This window comes from Bombus vancouverensis, chromosome 4 (assembly GCF_051014615.1).
Source record: "Bombus vancouverensis nearcticus chromosome 4, iyBomVanc1_principal, whole genome shotgun sequence".
Classification (NCBI taxonomy): Eukaryota; Metazoa; Arthropoda; class Insecta; order Hymenoptera; family Apidae; genus Bombus; species Bombus vancouverensis.
Genome location: NC_134914.1, coordinates 19,832,251 through 19,858,307, shown reverse-complemented (window position 1 = coordinate 19,858,307; position 26,057 = coordinate 19,832,251). Strand labels below are relative to the sequence as shown.

The following is a 26,057-nucleotide window of genomic DNA, read 5'->3' as shown; positions in this document are numbered from 1 at the left end:
GCAACTGTCAGATCCTATCCTTTTTTGTCGTTCGCATAATGTGATTATCCATTTTTAGTGAAAAAATATCTTTGTCATGTATACCATGAAACTGAGAATTCCGTTACATCCGGTGCGATGGCACCGATAACTTCGCGGTATGGGAAACTGGTTGCAAAGTAATTTGATAATCGTCGTGCGTGATACGTAGCATGTATATCAGGCTGTAGAAATAAGTTGAAATTTCCAACTCGGTACACGAAGAACTAATTTAGCAACATTCTATTTTATTCAAAAAATCAGAGCACGTTCCGTGTTATTCTACGTGAATTTAAAAAAATCCTCGTCTAAAATGGCTGGACAGGAGATGTCGGAAGTACGATGAAACGCATTAATACGCATATTAACGAAATATACAAGAGAATTCAGCGGGATGGCACCAGTAGCGAACGCGAATAACAGCTGGTTCCAGAACGACTAGAATTCTAGTCACGAGAGATTATTAATTAGACGGCTCGCGAGACGAATTTTTCTATTCTTGCCGTTCTAATGACCTAATTCTTCTGTCGTCGCACGCGTTGAGGAGCGTATTCCAATTTTTCAGGTGGAGCTGACGTTAACTGTGTTACCGTGCGCCTGCCACGCTGGGAACTCTCAAGGGAAATGATTAATCCTTGCAACATTCTGTCAGCAGAGCCGGTGCACCAGAAAAGAGTACAAAGAATCCTCTCGATCATCCATTTTGAATTCCTTCTGCCTCTTTGATCCTTTCGCCTCAAAATCGCTCCCGGTGCAACCCTTTCGTCCAAAGTGTTTCTCCGTTGCTCTCTCCCTCTCTCTCTCTCTCTCTCTCTCTCTCTCCTCCTTATTCTCCCTAGTATGCTTTTCCACAAAACGTTTATTCTGTTACTGTTATACATACGTTAACTATACCTTTTTCTTTTACGCGCAACAAAATAAAAGAGGTAATAATTCAGCAGAGGATAAAGGGAAATTTCCGCGTGTCACGCGGATCGACCACCCTCGATTTGTTTACGCGTCGTGCTATATCCGAATTTCCAGCGTTAATTACGTCAAACATTTTTTATGGTTTTGATGGCTTTCGTGGTTATACCGTAGTGGTGTAATCTTATTGTTAGCTGATCCGAGGGACGAGAGAGTATATCGAACGTGATATTTTTTGATAGCGTGAAGATTAGGTTGCCAGAAATTGACTGAAAAATTATTAATATACGATGTATCGACACGTATGGAAATTCTATATTGGATACTTACAAGGTTCGAAACTTCCATATGATATGTATCTAAATAGGATAATACTATATATTTTTACTTTTACGATGCTTTGCATCGTGTGAAAATTTTGAATATACAACGTTCCGCAGAAGTGGCATAAAACGGAAGTTTTATTTTTAGCAACCACGTAATAGCATCAATAGGACAAAATGCGATTCTAAGTAGTTACATCGATCACTGTGTACACAGGTGTGATGCAAGCAGCATCACGGTGAGGTATTCCTTTGTGCAAGGTTGTCGGATAATTGTATCCAAGTTGCGAGACTCCACTTCGGTCTCTATAGATAAATAAACGCGAGCGAACAGAGGCGAGACTGACTGAATGCTCACAGGTGGGAACCGACGCAGCTAGGCGCACCTACCGAGAATGCGAAGTACGTCATGCCGAGGGGAAACAATAGACAGATTAACCCGAGACAAGAGTACGGGTGAACGAGGTTCCCGTAGCTAAACACGACCAGCCACTTCGAACCGGAACTCCTAGTCGTTTTCGCGAAATGCGAGTGAGTGTGTAACGAGGAAAACTACGTGACGCCACCAATGGATTTTACCTAATGTTCAGCAGCGAACAGAGGCTGAAAGCGGACGTGTTTGGATACATTTTCGGTCGTTGGATCGAGTAACGCGATAATTATGAAATTTGGATCGAGCAACAATTATTATAAGTTTTTGCGATATTTTGTTTGAAATTCTGGAATTTGTCGGTAAATGAGATCGTATCATCTTTATACCATAACATCGGGTAACTTTCTTCTCTAGACATTGTCGTAATGTTGGCCACTTGGTCTCATATCGCAGAAATTTCTATAATTTTTAATCTTAAATTTATTTACGTTGAAACTGTTACGAAACATACAGTTCTCCGGCTATCTAAAATTGCTATTTACATATAAATTGGTACAAGTTAAAAATTCCTTCTTCAAATAGACATATATGTGTAATATGCATTAACGATCGATGCAAGCCGATTTAGCGTAGAATAGACGGATCAATGTAACCGAAATAAAACGAACAGAATAGATAGCTAAACACAGGTATCCACTCAGATGCAAGTATCTGGAGATGCAGGGAAGATGTTATCGAAAATCCAAGTGTATGATGATGTCTATGTACCTTGTACCTTGACGTAATGGAGCTCTTGTTGCCTAACCTTAATTAGTTTTCGTCTAGTTTCGTTTCGTCTCGTTTTGTTTCATTAGTTTTAAAGCACGGTCGCTTCGATGAACCAATTTTTGACGCGATATCACTGTCGACATTCGAATTTTATAATCTATGTTACGCAATAAAAAAACTTTAAGGTATATTCTATCGATATACGATATAATCAGTGTTATAAAAACGTCCAGTTCACAATGTCATGGTCTCGTATTCCTCTGTAGATATCACATTCTGTTTACAATTATCTTTTAACCACGTTTATGGAGATTTTTTATTGTAATTTTCTCTTCTAGCAAATGTTCCTTTATCGAACGTCACAGTGGTTACAACGAATTGCAAACAGTTCGAGCCATAAACAGATTATGGATTGAAACCTTTTTATTTTTATTTCATAGACCGAGGAGAACATCGTATTTGAATAAATTCTACGTCCTTTGAAAGCCACGATCGTTTATCGACTATCGAATTTCATCGATAGGAAGAAGCTGATCGATTTTTCAGTTCGTTTCTCCATTCGATATTTCCTCTTTCGGAGTTCCATAAAATCTATAAAGGGCCATTTACTCGAAAATTAAATCGTTTCGTCAGAGAAGTTTCGTATAATTGAGAAAGTTTGTATCGTAAAATTTTCTACATTTATCCAGTTAGATGTTCGGATGTTGGTTGCGTGAAACGAAAAGTCCAGAGAGACTTAGATTTCACTACTGCAGAAAAAACAGGGAAAATGCAATTACCAGATCGTATTCCCTTCTCGCGCAACTAGCACGGGCCAATCGCCGGTGCTTGATTTCGAGCCGCAAGAGGATCGTGGAATGTGCTGACGGCGACGTAATTAGGCGTAGTCGTAATCGTTAAGAGGGACGATGTCATCTGTAAGGGTCGAAATTGGAATTCCAGCCGCGAGCTTCTTCTCTGCTCGATTCGTGATGGTATTTCAATAAACCTTCGTTCGACGCCTCGATCGATTGCACGCGATCGACCATCGCGAAATTACCAACGTGCACTGTGCGGGAAGCTTGTTTCCTGTGTCATCTTTCGACTATCATCGCGTAGATTTACGAGTTTGTTGTTTTGAAAATAAGATCGATTTTTTAAGCAGCAATTGCGAAAGAAATCTATCTATATCGCGTTAGAACAGAAAACGCTTCTATCTAAACTTGTTAATCGTTGGTAGTTGTTATATAGATTTGACTAAAATAAAACAAAGGTCGCGTAACAATTTCCAAGAACAAAAAGTAGACATCAAAGTTCTTTAAACTCTTCGTTCGTCCATAAGATACAACTTAACGATCCTGGAACGATTATACGCAGCAGGAGAGCAAGATTGGCGAGAAGAACGGGGACAACGTGTTTTTGCATTTGCTTGATAAATAGACCGAACGTAATATCTAAGCGAGATTTAGTCCGCGAAGTAGGACCGCTTCTTTCCAGCCACGTCGTCATAAAACTAAACTTCGCCGACGGTAATTAATTTTACAATCGATATGAATGTCTCTCGCTGGTTAATCGAAGACGGAGAATCGTCGACCGCGCAAGTTTTTGCCGCCATAGCAATTTCTTCGTCACGCGCGACATCCCTCCGGCGGTTGCCGTTACACCGCCAAACGATCCACCGCGCTCTATACTTTTCCGCGATATGCTAATTCCGGTGAAACAGAAGAGCAAGCAATTAAAGTTTCGGCGAGAAACGCGATCCCGTTACTTGGCGTCTTCCCTCGACGAGAATCGATCATCGGGACGAATTAATTCGTTCGCGCGGCTTTGTTTCACGGATTCGCCGCGTGTTTCGTTCTTGCTGCTCTGTTATGCGGTATACATACCATTCATGAGCATCTCAATTTGAAATCCTTCGAATTATCGAATTTCCATTGCGTTTGCCGGGACGACGTCTCTCGCGTGAACCTCCTTTAATAGTTTTCCGTGAGACGACGTAGAATCCATCTTGCAAATTCACGCGTCATCGTTGCTATAGAAAATTCCCGTAGAAAGGAGAGGAAAGAGAGAGAGAAAGAGAGAGAGAGACGAAGAATGAAAAGAAAGATGGTGCAGGATCTCTCAAAAGTCTCGAACCTCCGCTCCTTCTTATATCGAACCTCTTCTCTCTATGCACCATAAAACATAGGTACGTGGTGGCTGCTCGTATGCATACAAGTAGCGACAAGGAGATCCACACAGTGCTCTTACCTGAAGCCGTTATCGAGCTATAAAACCAGCCACATCTGAACCGGCGTGGCAACTCTCTCGGATAGTCTGTTTGTGATCGAGCCTGCCTCCAGCAACGTTCGATATTGCCTGTACCCTGTCTTATGCAATAAACTTCTTAATGCCCTATATGGGAACTTGTTACCCTCAGTTTCCAGCCATAGCTAGGAAAATTGTCCTCTTTACGTTCGGGTGTTTTACGCGAAACTGTCGAACGCCGTTCACATATTAACCCTTGAATCCATGAGAATGGAGAAGGTGAGAAATAAGACCACATTTGACGATATTAAATTAATATAAGAAGAATCGGAGTAACTGTACCGAATCGCCTTCTCTATTCGCTCTATTACGAAGTACACAAATTGGTAAGTAGTAATAAAAGTAATAGACACTGGAGATTCTAAGCTTCGCAACGATATCGATCTAGCAAATTTTAATTAACCTAAAACTAGGACGAGCCATAATGCGTTAATCGTCTAACAGACGTTAAGTGGCAAAAGATTTAATGGACATCGACCGAGATAAATGACTATCCGGGAATGAAAATGGTATCTTCAAAAAACTTCAAAAATCTAAATTACTTCGATATTTTCAATTTCTTTATGACGAACTTGCTTGGAACAACGTGCTTGGAATATAAGTCCGCTAATAAAATGAAAACACTTTACATTAATTCGCTTGTCAACAACATATACGTACGAACGTTAAAGATATATTTGAAAAGGATAGTTATGCTCAACATTCGTTACCTTTGTGGAAATTCCGTTTGCACGGAATATTATCAGTCTTTTTCACTCCGTAAGTTCTCTATTTCTATCAGTTTACAGAATATATTCCCCACTTTTAATGCGTTTCTAGGAACTTCAAATTTTATAAACCTCAAATTTGGAAGAGCATAAAATTTGCTCAAAATAAGGGATGACGAGAAGAAAAGTTAATGAAAAACTCTCTAACCAACGAAAAGTGTCGCGTTCGTCGGTTCAACTTTTCTTCTATAGGCGACGATGAAATATAAATTTCATAGTTCGTTCGACGACCGAAATACGATTCTTTCGCAATAGCCACGTATTCGCGTATTAGATCCGATGCATCGTAGAACTATGGATATCGCAGGGAACTGGAAAATACAAAGTTTCCTCGCGGCCAGCCAGCTGCACGGTTGAAATGCCTCTAATCTTTGTGCTTTCGACGAGAATGGAATCGAATACGCAGATTTGGATATCATGGGTAACCACTTCAAACGACATGCCATTCGATGACAGAATCAATGCAATTTGTTCCCATAAGTTTGTAGAACCGCTAGTATCGCTGTGTGAGGATTTCAGCGAATTCGCACATTTTTTAATTCTATCGGAATTAAGGGATATTGTTCAGATACTTGCTAGATCTGTAAATGCAAAATCTTTTGTATCAAACGCAAAATGCCGAAATATTTTATATTTATTGAAATGAAATTTGAACTAAAAGTAACGGTTTAGTTTTGTACTCGTTGGAGCTATCGATGACTTTTATATGTATATGGAATTAGTGAAATATCGATGAGAAGAGTACTAAACGAAACGTTGGAATTCTTTTTCATAACGACAATGGTGTGTAAAGTAGAATTTAACAATGCAAATTGATTCAAACAATCGCAAATAAAATCGCATGACCACGAATGAAAAGAAATAATTTATTTTACGAATCTTTCGCTTTTAATTTAATAAAACCATATTTCACGGAAAATTAACCTATAACAAATTAGTCATTTACTTCTCACGAACGTTCCACACGAACGTTTTTACGTGATTATGACACAGAGCTTCCTAAATTCTTGTTTCTGCCTTCATGACGACAGATCGATCGTATATAATAGCGTAGTTTAATGTCTTAATAACGTTTTATCGTAACACCCGTTTCTTTCAGGATAAGCGATACCTAAGTAGTGACATTTATATCGAAATGATAGATTCGTCGAAACGATTCATTTTGATTTTTATAATTTGTGTCCTTCGATCCTCTGTTAAGCTCTTTTGCACAAACGTTTATTCGGGCTAAAACCATTAGCTCCGCTGTGCGATTTATATCGCGCGCAATTTGCAGCAACGCGTTCGTATCAATGATAATACATAGCGTACTTAACACGATACCGAACACGCACATTTTTATACAGAGATTAAATATAATTCGTACACGCAAGAAATTTATTTCGTTCAATTTACGTAATTGAGAAAATTCAGCTCGACTGGAACGAATCGCTGTTAAAATCGCTGCCACATGGCGATTCGTTGATTTTAATTTCCGAGCCATAGAAAAACGTTTTTATTTACACTTGCATTTGACAAATTTCAACTGGCAAATTTTGTGACATTTTGCACGATCGGAACGCCTTCGTTCTCTCGATATTTGTAAGTGTTTCGCGCAGATTGCAAATGGCTGATTGAAACGCAAGTACTCGATCCCTTCTACTTCGTCCCTTGAAAAGGTATGAAAGTTGTAAAAACGGTCGAAGAAATTCCTCGATGCAACCTCGGTTAAGCAGAAAAGGGGAGAAATTGCGATCGGGATACCGTGCTCAAACGTACCTACATGCACGTTACTGTGCGTTACGAAGCTCGACCAGCGTGCAACATTACGTTTTAACGACGCGCATAAACCGCCAGTTACCACCAGTTAATAAAAGGTAGACACTTTCGAAACCTCTCGAAAGTGAACGCGCGCGTTACTCCTTTTTCGGCCGCGCGTTCCGAATCAGCGTAACACGCCTAAAACTTATTTGCTTCTACCGGAATCTCGCCTATCTCTGAAACAACGCGAGATAAGCTCCGGAGTTTAAGGAGTTTCCCACACTCTGTTTACGGAACCCTGGTGTAGTTACATACGGTGGTGATAAACGGAAATTGTCGCGGTGCTATTAAGCCGGTATATCCAAATAATACAATAGATAAATGCCGAGCAGAGGCAGAAACAAGTTGCGTTGAAAACAGGATTTAGTTTGATAATTATTTAAATATTTCCAACATTAAGACAAAATAACGATTTTCTACGTTTGAAGCCACTAACAAAAGCCACGTTTCGCCACATAAATCATAATTTCCGATAAACACTAAGCCTCGATTTCTCAAAGAGTTTCACTCCTCGATTCGTCATTTCGTGCATAAAATAAATAAAACGTTAAAGTGGCGCGCGTGAAAATAGAGTTTTTTTGAAGCATCGATCGCGATGTGACCGCTGGTAATATCGGCCACGGATGCGCGCATACTTGGACATAAATGGCGTACTCAGAGAGTAGAGGCAGTGCTTTTTGCGTCTGCTACGTTTATGGTCGATTCCTTCCTTTCCCTCGGCAACGATATCTTTCCTCCTTCCAACATTTTCGCTAACACTTTCTATCCTGCGTCACGATCAGTATCCACGCTCGAGTGCTTTTCGATCGAGTTTCATCACGATATCCAGAAAACGGCATCCGTAGCCGCGATTATGTTGCTCGTGAAGGCAGGTTCAATTTCGCGGTGTTGCTTCGCGTGACCATGACAGGTTGTAGGAACATTCGTAAGAAAGACGAAACATGTTCTGGTCCGAGGCAAATACCTGGACTTGTATGTTGCGGTGCGGTAACGTCCGACTGACCGAACGCAGACTATACTACTGTGCGCAGCAAGATAACGCAAGGTCAAGAGTTACTCTTGTTCGCTCTGTGCAACTACTACCTTGATACTCTCAACAGTTTTTTAGAGACACACGCTGATTACATTGTCATGGTTTTCATCATACGATAGCGATTAACGTTCTGCGTGTAAAGCGTAATGTATAGTGATTCACGATTGTATCATAAAACACTTCTATGTTGTGTTTTAGTTATTATTGGCTTCCGTCTCGCAACTTTAATACCGGTATTTTCCAACGGTACTCGGTGAATAGTTACGGGATGGACATCCTTATAAAAATCTTCGTTAATTGTTGCGACCTCCGAAGAAGAGACAGTGGGATCATTTTTCGCAATATTAATGATTTTACTCTTTCGTCGCTCGTTCAAAACATTTCTGGGTGACCCGATCGCCGAGCATTTACTACAGTTTCTGTGTTAGAAAATCGTTCGATTACGCTTCTAATGGCGACGCGACTTCTTTCCATTAAATTCCCAACAATGGAACACGAATATCTTTCTTTAAGCAAATATACTATTATTTTTCGTTCTACAACAGTCGTTTCTTGGATCCTACGACTCGTTTTATACTCGTTGATACTTTCTTTTAGAAATAAGAGACCGAATAAGAAACAAATTAATGTCGTTATATGTAAACGAATAATCGAATATTGAGTTCTCTGTTCGATTTATTTGCAGCTATGCTCTAATTAAAATCAAGCTGTGCCGATACTTTTGTTCGTCACCGTATATTGCATGTACCGCATAAAACGTCTTGAAATTTCATTTACACTGTAACTGCCATGATTAAATTGGCCCAATTTGAAGCCAATAACTTTTGTATTATGCGTGTACATTTTTAGATCTATCTCAAACTTTACTGATAATAATCGTAATCATAATCTGGTTTTATTAGAGTGTCAATGAAATTTCAAATTATTATTATTAAAAACGTATATTTAAACGTATTATAACACATATTATACGTTTATAAAATGTTATAAAATCTTATGAATCGGTGTATTCATTTCAACGTGTTGTTAACGAAGATTTGTGTTTAAGATAAGATCAGAAATACGTTTTGCAGTCTATTACGTAAAAAATATTGAAACAAAGTTTCATCGATTTAATATATGTATGTTGTACGAACCATCAACTGCTCGTCACGTTGATTTGGCTCGAGAATCTCTGAAGTTCAGGAGCGACCAAGTTTAAAATATTTAATCCAGACGGATACTTCTTTCTGCTTACGGCTAGCACAATAGGAAAAGTTTCTTCTTCTTCTCGAGATGTTTTCAAGAGAGGAGCTGAAAAAGAGGGATGAAAGCTTAAGAAAGGCGATGCATACTCCTTGTGAATATTCTTTTGAATTTTACATAACCTTTAGAAAGTTACTAGTTGAGTCCTTAATCTAAGAACTGAATTTCTATTTGAAACTTTCAAATTCAAAGTCTAATTTGTCCGTGGTAAGTAGCAAAATAACGTTTTATGAATTTATAATACACTAATTTGTTTTGCAAACGATTCTAGGAGTGCCTAAGCTTGATATTGTAAATTGAACAAATATTTACTTCTACAAGGAAAACTTTCATCAAAGATACTTCCAGAGACATAAAAGGCTATACTACTGAAAAGTTCCATGGATAAATATTTGGCTATAACCATTATGGCCACTGCAGGAATAGTACTAACGTAAAATGCTCCGAGAAACTCCTTGTACTTTAGTATTGCCCTTTCTCCTTCGTTCGACTTTTCAGAACGAAATATGAAAAGATTTTTCAGACATTTCACTTGACAACGTAACAAACTCGTAATTATACGTTGTGCATAAAAATCAATATTAGTCGCTATAAAATTTCACGACAGCAATGATAATATTTTACAAAAAGATAGGTAACTGATTAAAATTAAAATTTCATTACATTTCGATGCCGATAGATTTTAATCTTACAGCATTGTTCAGCCGAATTCCGCACAAAAGACGCGGACTGATGAAAATTTTCGAGTCAACGATTCTCTCGTCAAATCTCTCTCAACTTCTTCTATGTTCCTCGTTTTTATTTTATCGCCACGTTATTTATGCTTTCGATAAAAAGAAACGATGATCAAAATATCAAGAAAAACATTCGGTGACTTTTATTCTAACGATATCCCGGCTCTCGATACGTTAAAGTGCAAGTTCCTTTGCATTTACGTAGCATGTGCTCTTCCATCTTTTATTAACCAGTTCGGGTAATACGCATGATTTTACGTTACCGAAATCAACGTGCTTTTTAAACGAAGAAAGGATTCAACGGGGAGGCATAAAATTTAAAAGGGAATTAAACGGAGCGACGTGAAATCGGCGTTTCTCATTTCACCGCAAATTGCATCTTAACTTCCTCTTAAATGCTAACTGGAAACGATGGAACTGGACTTAGAGCGTTAGTACTACTATTACCCGTCGCGATGAATCAGCCGAATAAATGTGTTTAATGGAAGTACTATTTTACAGCATATAAAAAGTATTTGGTAAAATGAAACCGAGCAATTACCTTTTAACCCTTTAGGTAAGTATAAAACAATCATTGCCACTTCTTCGTATAGGCTACAAAATTGTTTTCAAAAATTTATCTAGGAAAGCTTTGTCTAGGAACAATAAATTTATCTGGGAACGCTAAATGCGTTATTCCTACACACTTATTTCAATCTCATGTAATACAGTAATAATATAATAATAATATAATTTTTTATTTCAGAGGAAATGAGTTATTAATAATAAAGTTGTATTAAATTGGTCGCATGTGCTTGCAAACATCCTCGCATTGACAAATAATAAATTTGTATTAATTTTTTGCAAACAACAAGCTTCTGTTAAATTGATTCGTAGAAATAATAAATTTCTATTAAATTGATTTATACAAATAATACATTTCTATTAAATTGATTTATACAAATAATAAATTCCTATTAAATTAATTCGTACGAATAACAAATTTGTATTAAATTGTGCGCGTATGCTTGCGAATATTCTCACGTTCGTAACTCGTCGACACACATCACGCGATGAAACACGAAGATCGGCAAAGCTTGACACGACAAACGAAAACATTTCATACGCGAGCCGGTCCAATTGAAATCAGAAAGCAAGAGAAGCGAGGCGAATACCGTCAAAAAGAGAGTGAACAGTTTGCTCTCGCAATGTAAGACAGCGGGCTGTCGAGTGTGTCAGAGGCTGTTGAAGGGTGACAGATGGCTGTAAAAGAGACAGAGCGGAGTCGGTGAAAATTAGTACCAGCATTAATAAAGCTGAAAGCTCCTTTAGAATAACCCTCCGCGATAGGGGGGAACTTCGAGTTCGTGTAAGCTATTACTCTCTTTTGTGCACGACCGTGTTTCGTACTTTGCTTCTTCCGCCTCGATGAGAACAAACTTATTGTGCCCAACTGAATGAAAAATGAAGAAATCTGTGTTGTACTGATCGATAGAGATCGGTACGTTGGTATTTAAGTGAGATTACCGAGAGACACAGAGAGAGAAAGTCTTTAGAAGGTGATTTAACGGAAACGTAAGAATGGAATAATTTATGTTGATGGATATTTAGAAATTATTAATTGTTGTAGAATCTCTCTAGAATATACTATATATACTGTACAATAGAGTTCAACTTTGTCATAGTTTTTGTCTCCTTCTCGTTAACAGATTCAGAACAGATATTAAACTATCGGACAGTAACGTTTTCAAGCCTTATCGTTTAAACAGAAAAGAACTCGAACGCTAAATATTCCAGTTAAAAACACCAGATTTACACTATCAATACGGTAAGTTTCAAATTTTTCCCATATTTCTGCGAATCTTTCACTTGCGAGGAATCTTTAAATCTCTCAAGCTACTTGGCCTGCAAGAGTTCAAACACCGAGAAAGATAAGTCCCTCTCGAAGTTCTTTCGTTGCGTTCCCCCACTTAGTTGGCCCTTTAAACCCCTGCAACGCTTACATTCATTCCTTCTAGCCTATCCTTCGAGGCAACCTTCTGTTCGGTTTTCCCTTCTTTTCCTCCAGCTTTTCACAGCCTCTACTTTGCGCCCTTGTATCAAGGTGAAAATTCTTAATCTTGAAATACATCACGAAACAGCAACTGCAGCGAAGGTGCGCATTCGCATGTTTACGCGTTGGAAAATCGAGCAGCAGGAACATCTCTCTAGCTTTGTTTCGTTTCGCGGGACGGGAAACGGGCGAAAAAGAAATAAAAGTGTCGCTCGTAGCACAAGAAAGAATTCGTAGGAGGATTTCGTTCTTGGCTCGTCACACGATTGGCTCGAAGGAAGAATAGGAGACGCGTCGAACGGGGAGAATAAAATCACTTTAGAACGAGTCATTTGTGTCTTTGGATTTATGTGCTTCCTTTGAATGCTGCGGCCGACTCGCGAGACCTTTGTAACTCCAAGCGGGAAGAAGTGTTCGACTCAGCCGGCTCTACTTTCTCTTTCCACTGTTCTCTATTTTCTTTCCCAAGTTGCCTCACACTAGAATTTTTCTCTTCGCCTTTTCTCGTTCCCGTGGAAAAACTAATCGTGAAATGGGATTATCTGTTCTATGATTATACGAAAATTTTGATTGATTTTTATAAATAAAGATACTGCATCGAATGCAAGATTTATAGGATATGTCCTATAGAATTTGGAAATTTCTCAAAAAATGTGCAGAGTGCAAAGAGTTGAAATATTAATACATCAAACTATATATCATCTACTTTCTTTTCATTTTAAAAAGATCGCTGCTCATTCAAAGCGTCTGCAAGTTTTACATTTGCAATCAAGACAATTCGTTTCGCGAGTCGTCTCATCTCTTGACACTTTGCTTAATCTCGACTTCTATCCTATCATTATTCTGTTTTATCTAGGATTATCGCCTTCCATCTTCCTCTACCTGTGCTTCGTCAAGCTTTATTCTCTGTTATCGCGTACTATTCTTTTACTTCTATTCATACTACTCACACTATCCAGTTTAAATTTCTAATTTTTTGCACTTCATCGTGGTCAATTCATCGTGCACAAAACTTCATCATGATCTGCTACGTAGCTCAGCTTTTCACATTCTATACTTCCTATGACTAATATTAAGTTCAGGCATAAACTCGAACACAATATCGAGGATGCTCGATGGTCTCGCCTTAACGCCAGTTTCACCGAGACCGCTCAACTAGAATAATCCACGTAATTGAAGATTCAACGAAGGAAGTCAGAGGTTAGGAATGGATCGTGTTGTTCGGTAAGTTTATCGCATCCCTGTGGGTTCGATACGCAGACCAATATCCTATTTACATGCTTAAATTAGTTGCGCCGACGAACGGGGTTAACTATCAAATTGAAACAGGTGCGCGTACCGCGCGAGTTTATCCGAATCAAATTCCGATCGTGACAACAAGTGTAATTGGTCCATTTGCAGGGAAAATCTGATAAATGCGGCGTTGCCCCGCACCAGTTGGATCACACTAATGCCACAATTGCTACAAAATCCTTAGGAACTCGGCACATTTTCCTAATTGACCGCTAACGTGCACGCTATATAGTGTTCAATCTTGAAGTTGAAAAGGAAAATATCGTACATACATAAATACATACACAAATAGAGAAAATGTACGCCTTTTTCACCTATAATTTTCATCCAGCAAAATATTTCTACCTTCATCTGTCTTCTTCTTCCGATTTCTTTTTCTAATACGATCCTTACAATTGTATTATTTTTATGATACATGATAATAGCGTATTAGGTATATATTGTGCAATGTAATTTTAAAAATTGTCGAAAGATCGTATGTATAAATTTAGATTAAGAACGTAAATAAAGTAAAGATATTTCTATAGTAATTTTTTAAATATGTGGTAATATCTTAGAATACTAAAAGTTGGTCGAAATAATTGGTATATACATATATATGGTATATACAATAATTGGTAATAAACATGTTCGTGAATGATATATTCTGAAGTAGAAGCTTGTCATAAAATGTATAAATATTTATCACGACTTGGCTCGGCTCTCCACCACGGCTTGAACGAGCAGGGGTTCAACGCGATACAAAAACGGGGGCTATAAACAAAGACGCTATGAAACGTCAAGGAAAGGTCGTTACATTCTCAGTCACTGCCGCGGTATCGCGCGCTCAACATTAGTTTTACGATACGGCTCGTGTCTTACGTATTATCGCGACGTTTCTCATGTTATAAGATGTCTCTCGTTGCTTAATTACGTGTTGTATTAAATGTCGCGAAATTCGTGAATCTTGAAAAAGAAATATCATTTCTCGTTGTTCTACTAGTGCATTCTCATCTTCCATGCCATGGAGATTCATCATGATGGTAACATGATAAAATATAATTATTAATATGCTTACGTACATAAGTATCTATGCACAATGTACTTTGTTTATCGGTGTTTTAAATATCATTGTTAAATGATTAAGTAATTAATAATTCTCTATTTGAAAGTTCCTTATTTGAATGAAAATATTTTTACTTTTGTTAGTTATGTCACTCTTTTAGCAAACCAACGATATACGATATAAATCACACTCTTCTATTTTTCATGTCAATAATTGCGCGTTTAATGATACAATCGAATTATTTGAACATTATTATAGATAATTAAAGAACAATCGAAATTATAAGCGAATCGAAGTTGCTAAAACTCCTCTAACGATAGAGAAAACAGATTGCGAGTTGGTGAAATTGCACTTCGACTTCGAAATACTGAATTTTTGCAATTCGCAAAATTCATAGTTACGTAACTGCTGTAAAGTGATATGTTTTAAATGTAATATACGGTATATACGATGTAGCTTGTAGCAAAGCTGTACTATACAACGAAGAGAACAATTTTTAGAGAGCTTAAATGGGCGGGCGAGGCTTTCACGAATGTAATAACCGTAGAAGAAAATTAAAATAGATAGATACAACGGACACAAAAGTCTTGACTCAAACAAGTTATTTTACTAAACTGACTGCTAAAAAACTGCGAAAATGTAATAAATAATTTGTCAGTATTCAAAGCGCGTATTGTATCGATCGTTTATATTTCGATAAATAAATAAATCAGTTTCTATATGGTAAATAACAGGCTACTTCGACCATGTGATTTCTGTAATCAATAACAATCAACTTTGCTTCGAAACATACTCTGCCTGTGAATACTGAATACAGAAGAACCGTATTTCACTCTCGTCCGTTGTATGGCCTGTAAAATATACAATATCGATATAGAACATCGATAACTCCATTGCCAATTACCTGCCTTAATTTTAAAAATCGTCAATTTATTCTTTTCGTAACAAGCAAGTAGGAACTAATTAACTGGCAGACAATGTAAAAAGGGAAACCTGTCATTTTCCACGAACATTGAAGTAAACCGATACGTAGCTTCGATAGCGATGCAACATTATCGGCGAAAAGGATCGGCCGAAGACAGGAAACAGAAAATAGGTCGATTGGCGTAGCGGTTCGATGGAATCCCTGCGGATCGAGGCGACCAGCCAATATTGTATTTACATGGCCGAATTAGTTGAGCCGGAATGAAATTTTGTTCCTGTTTCCGAATCTCTCGCGATACGCGCAACTTCCATACAAGTAACGATACGGCTGTTTAATTCCGTAAATAAAATCTTTGCGGAAAGTTCGACGAAACCGAGTTAAAAGTACCACCGCCGCGTCGCTCCGTGTGTTATAGATGGTTTTAATCTAAGATCAGGTCCTTTTTTAAGTATTACACTTTCGATAGAACACTGCACTCCCAATGCGCCATTTTGATTTTGCAAAATTTTTTAAATTTAATTTCTCTTATTATGCAAGTTACGTACCCATTTTTTACATAGTTCAAGTCAATCACATGCATTTTGAAAAGTAAGCGAAATATGCTAGAGTATCTGTACTTCTTTAGTAATTATTAAACTATGGATATCCACGCAAACTGATACTTTTATGGAAACGATTAGAAAAAGGAATCTAAGCGGAGATTCTATCCATCAAATATTATCACGAATATATATACGATATTATCACTTAATTTTTTCGTACTTTACCGATAATTAACATAAAAATCCGCAACCTAGTCGTCGTATCTTTATGTATCACGTATTATTATGAATTATATTTCAACGATTAATTACTTACTTAATTATGCTGATCGTTCCAGCACGTCCACTTATCACCATACACAATGTTACGAATATGTTTTCAATCGTTTTCGTTATTAAACCGATATTCTAGAGTTCGATAAAGATCGATTGTTTCTTTCGATCGATTCTGCCAATCGAACTTCGACATTCTGCATCATGATCGTGTTAAGTTGGCAATCCAAGCTTGAGACACATGTACATATATTAGGTTGGCTACACTTGTTAGTTAGCCGGTAACCTTATTAGAATGATATGATAAATGACGCGTCTCAAGCATGTTTCATAGCAGTATTATAGTTTTGGAAAGTAAGATTTTTATTTGCTAGGTAAAGGAAATTGAAACTCGCAGATTAAATAAAATCGTGTTGTTTTCTTTGTAACTTTCTTCTTTGTAACTTGATTCTTTATGTTGGTTTAAAAGCGACTGAACGTGGTGATTTCACAACGGATTCAACGAAATGAGCCGCGTCGGTAGAATAATCGTAGTGATATGTGCGCGAATATTACGTTTGCTTTCGTTGGAATGTCGGAAATTCTATTACGCAGGATATTGTAATTTAGTTGCCGGTAGCTTGTGATAAACAAAGTGCTGATTGCGCTACAGAATATCTTCGGTATGTAACTCAAAGATATTTAACGCGGAATAGAAAATAATAAAATAGTATTCTAATTCCCATAATTCAAATTTTCTAATTTTTTTATCAAGTGGAAATTTAATACGTATTATCGTATAGCTTCACTTAATAATATCCAAGTTATTTTCGAACAGTTCTGCCACGTCATAAACAACTCCTATAGTATTTAAGATCATCAAGTTATTATCCTGTATTAAAGCCATCAGGCTGTAACATATTGGATAAGCATTGATCATTAGAGATAATGAGTTTGCATAATTATTAACGAGTTTAATGGTGAATGAATGCGTGGTCGATGGTCCGCAAATGTTCGTCTATCCATAAAGATCAATATTTGTTAAAACACGGCAAACATAATAAACAATGTTTGTTCATCGCTTTGTATGTTAAACCGATCGTTATTAACGAACAAAACAGGCACTATAGACACGGTTAACACAATATCGATGTAGGAAGAATATGATTTATCGAAGTAATCGAAGCATCGGAACTGTTGGAAAATTATGGAGTTTAAATATGATTTAAAGAATCGTCGTTTCGATAGAAATCTATAGCACGGTTACTCGTTAAATCATGAACTTGACAGAAATGGCGGACGTGTATCGGCAATTGTTGCGATAAGGCTTTGCCTTCGCCCGCGCACTGCTTCAAAACGAATTAAAAATACCCCACTAGATATACGATAATTGTGGCGATGTTTAATATTGGCATATTTCCGCATCAAACGACCGGGTTCCCGCGTGCTTGATTCTCGTCCAGCCACTGTCATGATCGATCGATAATTTGCCGCGTTTGTCAGCGTTTTCGATGCGCGGTGCACGAGCTGGATGAAGCTGACCCCGTCGCCCCCCACTTGCGAATTTTTACAAAAACCAAACTGCGTTCGGTCGTCCACGATTTGACCACATTTGTCCGATCAAAATTTTCGTTTCCTCACCATTCGAAAAAAAGTTACCACCAAATGAAAATTTAAAAAGCTCTGGTACCTTCCTTCTTTGAAGAGTGGATAAACGAAAATTTTGATCGGACAAATGTGGTCAAATCGTGGACAACCGAATGCAAGTTGGTTTTAATAAAAGTTCGCATTTGAGGGTACCAACTTCGCGCAGCTCGGTCAATATCACAGGCACGTTCAAATAATTTAATTACACGCAAGACGCGTGGAAAATGCTGACAAAGGGAACTCTAGGAATCCCGGAAATATCATCCTACTCTTCGATTTACTTTGAAATTCCATTGAAATTCTTCTCTCCATAGAACTAGATAATTCTATCACAAGAATCATAACGAAACAACGTATCAAGATTGGTAGAACTTTGTAACAGCTTTCGTACATTTCTGCAGAAAAATAGATCTCAATTAATTGTAAGTACAAAACAAGATAATATTTTATTAGTTTAGAGAAGTAGAGTTTTTAAAAGCATAGAAACACTTTGATACGCGTGGATTTAATGCAATCGTTTCGCTGGCACTAATTTTTAGGTGGAAATGGGAAAATCAATTCCATTAGCGGTCAAGGCAACGAAACGACGAAGCCTAGAACGTAATACTACTTGCGATTGTAACTTAAGCCTGCAATCATGGGGATCTTCCTTGCATTTTCCGTGGGCTTAGTAGCCATGGTGGTATCTCTGAATGAGATGATCGATCGGAACCAGCGTGATATATAATAATAGCGTGATCGACCATTGAGATAACAAGATCCATACTTTTAAATTCACCCTGGAAAACTTAAATCCATAGAGTTTGAATAACGCGAAGCTTTGTAAGAATTTTGTGGAAACGAATGTAACGAATTTGATCAAGTGGATTTTTCATTGGACTAGATTTCAGAAATATATTTCAAAATTCAGTTTGACGTATATTCGATATTTAAACGATCTCAGCTCGTCCGTAATCTAAGCTTTAAACGAACTCAACTTTAACGTGAAAGATTACTCAGGCTCTATGCTATTTCGTGCCGGTGAATCGATATAAATATGAGTATGGGGACTTTGGCGAAGAGCGATCGTGTCAAAACGTAGGAAACGCGAAGAATTTCTCGGGGAACGTGAGACAAATATTCGAGATCTGCCATTTTTAACTATCGACGTGGGTCGATTTTAAATAGCACGGGTAAAGAAGCAGATCAATGAGAAGGCTGTTTTGAGGAATGGTCGACCATAATTTAGAGCGTTGACGAAGATATCAAGAGGAAATAGGATGAGAGGTTAATTGCTTTTTTCCAAGCGGTTCGCTCGTTGAGAAAGATAAAAATTCGCTACTTATCTTTTATACCGGTGTTCTTTTCCCGGAGCAGGAAATAATTTTGTGGTTGGTAAGCTTGAGGAATGATATCGCTGTAGGTTACTAATAACCTGGATTGGGTAAATGTTTATTTTGTGCTGTTGCAGCAAACTCGATGTAGTTCAAACATTGAATTTATTTCTGTATGCCAAGATAAATTCAGTAGACAAATCTTTTGTTTAATCTGAGAAATCTCGAACGATAGTACAGTGTAGTTTAAATATTCGAAACCTAAATTTTTTCCTCTCCTGTAATATACGACTCTGGATGTGAAAGAAAAATATTTTGCTCGCTCCTAAGACGATCGAATTTTGTTGTCCTTTATACCTTTTGTACCCTTTTAGTTCTGTCTTAATTCCGTGGTAATAACTTACTCTCGGCAATCGATATTATTGCCACGGAAGCCAGAGAGCTGACGAAATTTTATTTTGCTCTATGAGATTATCGTGAGAGCCATGGTTAACAATCTATATCCTGTGTTAGATATTCACGAAAGTCTCAGCTACTACTGACCTCGACTGGCCAATTGCATTTAGCTTGAGCGCTCTATCACAGAGAGATGGCAGAACTTGTTCTTAATGAAAACATTAAGACACGCGGTTTGATACTAGCTTCATACATAGAATTCTTTCTAGTTGAATAAGATTCAGCCGTAGTCGTGAATCGAGTTCTCTATATTGTAACAAATATTGCGAAAAGGATCATGGAAGCATAATATATTTATCGGTCATTTATCACAGGTTACGATATAATTTATCTCGAAAATAACAATATCGGGGAAAAAGAAATACAAATATTATTTCTGCATTTTTTTGTGCAAACGAAGAACATTCATTGAATTACACTTTGGTTTAAAAATTAGTCGTATAAATTTTGATTATCGTGTTTATTCGGTCCTGATTGCTTTTATTTATGGCATATATTTTTTTTATTAGTTTTTTTTCAATTTATCCAAGTTTCATTAAGTTCGACATAAATTACGATCTTATTACGACAGATATAACTAAAAAATGGATGAGTAGCGAATAGAGGCAGTTACGCGTAAAGAGACCTTCCTTCCTCAAGTTATAATCGTTTTCCTTTACTGCAGGGAGCTATAGTTAATCGAATGAATGTAAGTGAACGAGAAAAGAGAATGATAAATGAAGCCGTAGTTGTACCTAAACGAGCATCCGTTTATATCCTAACATGAATCGCAACGTGCACGGGTGGCTAAATATAAAAATTATACTTTAACGGATCCAATCACTCTATCTCAATAATTAATTCAGCAATATTACCACGAAGAATTATTAATCTGTTTTCTTTCGGCGCAACACTTTACGATATATTTATCGAAACATTTTATGTTTCAATACCCTAAACTATCAAGAATTTGAAACATAACTGCAATTTCTAGAATTCTCTATTGTTGAAACAGATTGTGTTGAAATTCACAGTTGGAAGGAAAAATAAGTGATAGATCAGCCAGTGGAAATGGATATCAATGAAATTCTTCAAATACGGTTTATTTCAACAAAAATGTAGATGTTAATTTCAATTATTTAATAAATAAACTACGCACTATACGGATATATAATGCCGATTTATTTTTCTCCGCGACTTTAGATACTTTTGCTATTTGCAACTTGCAATTGATTTTCTCGTTTCGCAAAGTTCAGATAAAAGCAAACAAAGCTTTTCGTGACTTTCTGTTTCCTTCCATCTAAGCTCCGAACTGCGAGCATCCTTGACGTGAAACGCCGCAACAACAATCTCTGCACTGTGCATGGATTCGAAGAAACGCGACAGAAATTCTGGCAGGCACATTTACGAAAGTACAAGCGAACGAAACCGCGTGTTTGGAGTTGCTCTGATGTCTCGTACACGTACATAGCGATTCGTGGTTTTTCCCTCTCTTCTCGTATTCTCGCTCGCCGGAATCGCAGAAACCATTGCGTTATTTATGCGCGTTCGTTTAAAACCGCTGTTTTCGGTAGCTAAGGCTGTTTATCATTTAAATGGGAAATACGAGATATGGAAATAACGAGGAAGAAGTGCGTAATTGTGGAAAAATGAGGATTAGGGAGAGCGTAATCGTAAAGAGCAGTTCAACGGAGCGACAAAATTTTGGGACGAAAGTTTAGTCTTTTCTTATTCAGTTTTTATGAAATATAAAAGTTTTTAAAATAATTTCAGAGTTGTAATTAAAAATGCAAACGTTAAAGCAGATTTAAAACGATGTTCTACAGAGGAACAAATTTTTATAAGATAATTGTACATTTTATTACCGGTGTCCGGAAACATGGAACGACGCTAAATTGAATTTCTTTGTATTTCGACTGTTTTTCGGAACAAACCCTTTATAATAAAAGGGTAGTGTTAATTTCAAGAACGTAGTTTTAATCTACAGAGCAAAGCAAGATCGTTGAAGCAATTAAAAAATTAGGAAACAGAATAGAATGATTATCCGTTTCAACGTTCTACTTCTACGAAAATCTACTTCTATCATCTGTGATAATTGAAATTTCAAGATTCACACGATAACGATCAGGTGCTTTAAAAATTTACAGGTCATTCGCGATCCAACACAATCCAACCGTCGAACAATAATTTCACTTCTTTACGCTAGTCTCCCGAATACACTTGGGTTTATCTCCTAAAGAGCAACCCGGCAAACTAAAACGCGAACAACTACGAATTGGAGGAAATACTTTTCCTCCGGTTCTTTAGATGGTATTGCTCGAGAGACGTTTTCCAGCAATGGTCGTAAGCGTGCAAAATCTAGCGTGGATCGAAGTTGCGTGCACGGACAATGAGAAACGACTACTCGCCGTACGGTAGAAAATTCGTTGAGCAAAGTGGCGAGCCCGTTTCGATCTCTTTCCTCTGGCCTCGTCTCGCAATCCGGCGAGAGGCAGCTCTTCGAACGAGGGCAAAGTAAAGCTCGAAAGTGTATTTGCTAAACGACTTTGAAAGAATCGAACGATTCCTTCTCGTCTTCTCATCACCGTCTTCTTTTATCTCTGGTTTCCCTGTGTCTCGGTTTTTAACCGGTCGCGCGGTATTTTCTATCACGTCGATTTTCGAAGATTCGCCCTCCGATAATTTACATCATCCCCCATCGCGCTTTGTAGTACTTTGCGATTTTATACGCGTCTTTATGCATGCGATGCAAATGTTTCTATATGTTCTTGCTTTCTAGAAAATAAATATCGAATCTATATGCACAAAGAGTTAAAATGCATGGGGTGCAAATAGAAGGTACAAAATTATTGCACGGTGGTTGCAAAAATACAGATAATTTTTTGTATCGCATTTATTACATTTACATTCGTTTGATTAAATTGAAAATCGTTCGATTAAGGTGAAAACAACGAATTTTATTCGATAAATTTGCGGCTACTAGAATGCTACGAGAACGCTATTGGTACTTGTTAATCCGTTCGAAGTTCATTGCTCGGTATCGTTTCATTTATTTTTCTTGATAACAAAATCCACTTGAACGGTTCGCGTATAGTAGGTTGTTATTTTTGATCAGTTAGAAAATACGTATAAAATATGTGAGAATTCTCGTACCCGTATGCATGGCAAATACGATGTATTATTCGAACTATAATTCAAAGAAAGAATAACTCGATCGTGCATATATGTATGTATCCCGTCGAAAGCTTCATCGTTTCCGTGGTCCTTCGATATACGACTGCTAGCTTTAAATACAATATCTTTTACGATTTAACGTTGCGAGAAAAAATGTCGCGGAATTATTGATTTTATGCCGGTAAGCGGCGTATCTCGATTACTTAGATCCCATTGAAACCGATATCGTCCTTTCTCTTCGTTGCCATAAAACTCGCCTTGAAGATAGTCTAAAACCGGAATATCTAAGATAAATGGATCGGATCCGGCGCCTATGCACTCTGCTCGCAGAACCTTCTGACGTATTTGGTACGCGTGTGCATATGTACAGGTTCATCCCGCATATTCAAGCAACGTTCTTCCACCGAAACAGATACACGGTTCTCGCGTCCTCCGGAAAGAACGGGACAAATGCATCCTGTTCTCCCTGGTCCCTTTCCCCGGCTGTTCCTCGAGATAATGACGATCTATGGCGGGCTGCATAGTTTTTCAGGTCAGCGTTATCTGGTGCGTTCCGGTGTGCAAGAACGCTAGCTAGCACGCATACCGCGTGAACGAGCTGCGAAACTACCGAAACTGTTTGTCTGGAAGTGACGAGAGGTCCAGCATACCGGATCCCCGGAATTGTTGTTGCTCCAGATGAAAGCAGAGCATGTGGAACCATCCGCGTACCTGTCTCGTAAATTCGCACCTCTCTTCCCGTTCTCCGCCATCTTCATCCTTTACCCTTCTTTCGCCAGCCACGAATTTATACTCTTAACGCTCTACACGCTACCGTGGCTAGACATTTCTAAAAAACTTGTTAACAAATGACAGAGAAAGCCTAGAAACGTTTAGTTTCGTTGCTTAAATAACATAAACGTAAATAGCAACGACGTTTGAGGTATCGCGAGTGTTTCAAATAGTAGTAACGTTGGTAAATTTGAAATAAATAGCAAGAAGCTATTAATTTAATGCTTAGCCGAATGTGTAGATCACCGAAACTGTCAAATAATCTCGATATCTCGTAATCAGCGCTTATGGGAATTATTGTGCGAATAAGCGCGGTGGACCGTAGAAATAGCGATTATTTTACACAAGTTTACAATTTTTATAAAAGTTTACGATCCTCTGTTCTTCAAATATTGTATAAAAGAAACTCTTTTTGTTCTAGGCTGTCTCTAACGTCGGACCAACGTTCCATCTCGTGTTCGTGGTAAGTTTTACATCCTGAATACGTTTATATGTACGATAATATGCAATATCGTTAACAAAGTTTAAAATCAGCACAAGTAATTGTTATTCGTTAAGTCTCGATACATACGGAATCCATCGTATACGACACAAATAATATCGTTAAAGTTACTTTCTCTACTTCATCTTAAGGTGCATCTTAACCGACGAAAATATTTGACTGCTAATTAATTTACTTCCTGTTTGCGTTTATTACGTGTAGACGAAACTTGGTAAAATCTTGAAAGTTGGTACGTGGTCGTGCAAAGAGCTGTTTACGCGGGAAGTAGATATCGTTTTCTTCCAATTTTGTCCCCTGCCTCTTCTCGAAATTTCCTTCGTACGTCAACTTTCCGCTTTCCGTTTCACAAGAGCGTTCGTTACTCGACGCGATTTACGGATAACTTTAATTTACTCGAGAATAAATGTTTCTCGACTGGCGCGGACGTTAGGAATATCGCGAATCCCACGAACCAACTTACGTTAATTAAGCAACGACGAAACATAACGTAATTACGCGCGATCATATCCTAGTAATTAGACTTAATTTGTCGTGGAAGATAAACGAGCGACTGTTTCTACACGCGGATGGTAACAAGACATCGTCCTTCTCGCAGTTGCGTATGTAATTTATTATAATTTGGCTCTTAGTTTTTCTTCGCGGATCGATTCCGCCATCTTTAAATTTCACGTTCGTTACATCAGCTGTGCAACTCTGTACATATCAGCTTAGATAGTCGAATCTGTCCGATATGCTAGCATAAGCGAAAATACGTTTTATTAAACGCTTATCAGTACATTTGAATCGTTGTAACGAACTGATTGGGATCGCAAGATACGACAAAACGAGGAATTACAGGGAAAGGAGAGTGGGAAATATATTCAACTCGATTGTTTCCCTCGTGTTTATTATTTTTAATAACGTTTCGTTATAACGAAAAGGGAAAACGAATTAACAAACTCTCGGGCCAATTAACATTTAAATCGAGTAAAGGGCACGCGCATACACAAAAAGAGGAAAGTAAATGTTAGGGCGATTATTATTTGTTAAAAGAAGCAAGACAATGTCAGCAGATCTATATAAGTTCGCTGACTATCGGTTACTGGTACCGGGCATCGCGTTCTCCGATTTAAAGCAACTTTGGTAACTAGTTATAAAGGCCCCTGCAAAACGTTGTTGTACGAAACGTCTTCGAAGTTGCAGAAGTATAACGACAGAAATTCAACTTTACAGAGTAACGCGCCAAAGATGACAACTGTCGTCACCTTTGAAAAAATATGCAGAATAACTGTACAACTGTAACTTTAGAATTATACCACTGCTTCACGGACGAAGCATATCGTTTGCCATTTGACGAATGTATCAAGATCACAAAGTATACGTTTCGTCTTTCGATGAAACTTTTTATCTTCGAGATTCGTTCCAAAGGACTGTTTGATACATCGAAGTTTTTGCGTTAGTGATATGTTAGGAAAATAATCACACTGTCGGCATAAGAAAATACTAAAGCCGAGTAATATCTGTAGAAATGTCGAACTCGCGTGGTTTTACTTGGACTTTCGTTCAGATCGACGATTGTACAAAGAATAGCGGAAAATACCAGGCGTCCTAATCGCAGAACGTCAGGGCCCGGCATACAACACACCATACGAAGGAGGGCTTAAAATTTATGCGGCCTCGAGGTCTTCGATAACGAAGGTCGCTTTTTGATCGTCCCAGGCGTTCGAACTCTGCATTTTCTTACTCGAGATTTATTTTTCGTCAAGATACTGAGTGGCAAAGATCGAGCGTCGTCTCTCATAGTTACAGAGTCACCGTCCACGTACCAAAAGGCATGGCTGTCTGCCTCGCTTCGCGGTGCAGCGTCTCTATTCTTTGGCAGTGCGACGTCGGA

General features: G+C 37.9%; 1 protein-coding gene across 2 annotated transcripts in view; it reads left to right on the top strand.

Annotated features, from left to right (window-relative positions):
- LOC117157569 (limbic system-associated membrane protein) overlaps window positions 1-26,057 on the top strand; it is a 238,373-nt gene that overhangs the window by 97,668 nt on the left and 114,648 nt on the right. For both annotated transcript variants that reach the window (XM_033335694.2, XM_033335689.2), the window contains exon 2: window positions 24,104-24,145. The gene's annotated coding sequence lies outside the window, so the exon portion shown is untranslated. The remainder of the gene's footprint in view (window positions 1-24,103; window positions 24,146-26,057) is intronic.